The sequence below is a fragment of the Schistocerca piceifrons genome, unplaced genomic scaffold (genome assembly GCF_021461385.2).
Source record: "Schistocerca piceifrons isolate TAMUIC-IGC-003096 unplaced genomic scaffold, iqSchPice1.1 HiC_scaffold_349, whole genome shotgun sequence".
Lineage (NCBI taxonomy): Eukaryota > Metazoa > Arthropoda > Insecta > Orthoptera > Acrididae > Schistocerca > Schistocerca piceifrons.
Window position 1 is genome coordinate 275997 of NW_025728569.1, and position 1311 is coordinate 277307.

Genomic DNA, 1311 nt, shown 5'->3' on the forward strand with positions numbered 1-1311 from the left:
ACTTGGCAAATGCTTTCGCTTCTGTTCGTCTTGCGACGATCCAAGAATTTCACCTCTAACGTCGCAATACGAATGCCCCCGCCTGTCCCTATTAATCATTACCTCGGGTTCCGAAAACCAACAAAATAGAACCGAGGTCCTATTCCATTATTCCATGCACACAGTATTCAGGCGGGCTTGCCTGCTTTAAGCACTCTAATTTGTTCAAAGTAAACGTGCCGGCCCACCGAGACACTCAATAAAGAGCACCCTGGTAGGATTTCAACGGGGTCCGCCTCGGGACGCACGAGCACGCACGAGGCGGTCGCACGCCTTCGGCTCGCCCCACCGGCAGGACGTCCCACGATACATGCCAGTTAAACACCGACGGGCGGTGAACCAACAGCGTGGGACACAAATCCAACTACGAGCTTTTTAACCGCAACAACTTTAATATACGCTATTGGAGCTGGAATTACCGCGGCTGCTGGCACCAGACTTGCCCTCCAATAGATACTCGTTAAAGGATTTAAAGTGTACTCATTCCGATTACGGGGCCTCGGATGAGTCCCGTATCGTTATTTTTCGTCACTACCTCCCCGTGCCGGGAGTGGGTAATTTGCGCGCCTGCTGCCTTCCTTGGATGTGGTAGCCGTTTCTCAGGCTCCCTCTCCGGAATCGAACCCTGATTCCCCGTTACCCGTTACAACCATGGTAGGCGCAGAACCTACCATCGACAGTTGATAAGGCAGACATTTGAAAGATGCGTCGCCGGTACGAGGACCGTGCGATCAGCCCAAAGTTATTCAGAGTCACCAAGGCAAACGGACCGGACGAGCCGACCGATTGGTTTTGATCTAATAAAAGCGTCCCTTCCATCTCTGGTCGGGACTCTGTTTGCATGTATTAGCTCTAGAATTACCACAGTTATCCAAGTAACGTGGGTACGATCTAAGGAACCATAACTGATTTAATGAGCCATTCGCGGTTTCACCTTAATGCGGCTTGTACTGAGACATGCATGGCTTAATCTTTGAGACAAGCATATGACTACTGGCAGGATCAACCAGGGAGCTGCGCCAACTAGAGCTGAGCAGCCGGCCGCCCGGGAGTGTGTCCCGGGGGCCCGCGCGAACACGCAAGCGTCCGCTCAATCATTCTGCAAACAGGAGGAGGCTGAGCTCCCCTGCACAATACACCTCGAAACCCTCTCAGGTCCCGGCGGCGCGCAGCGCCGTCCCAAGTACTTGGTCGGGTTCGAGAGAGGCGCAATCGCCCGGAGTTAGGCGAGTAGACGCTTTCGGTGCGACCACCCGTGCTCCCAACTGAGCT

At 53.9% G+C, this 1311-nt stretch overlaps 1 non-coding gene across 1 annotated transcript in view; it reads right to left on the reverse strand.

The window, feature by feature from the left end:
- LOC124746270 overlaps positions 1 to 1052 on the reverse strand; it is a 1909-nt gene extending 857 nt beyond the window's left edge. Inside the window, exon 1 of the ribosomal RNA XR_007011312.1 lies at positions 1 to 1052. This exon is cut by the window's left edge and continues 857 nt beyond it. This is a non-coding gene — a ribosomal RNA (small subunit ribosomal RNA).
- Between the last annotated feature and the right edge of the window lie 259 nt (positions 1053 to 1311).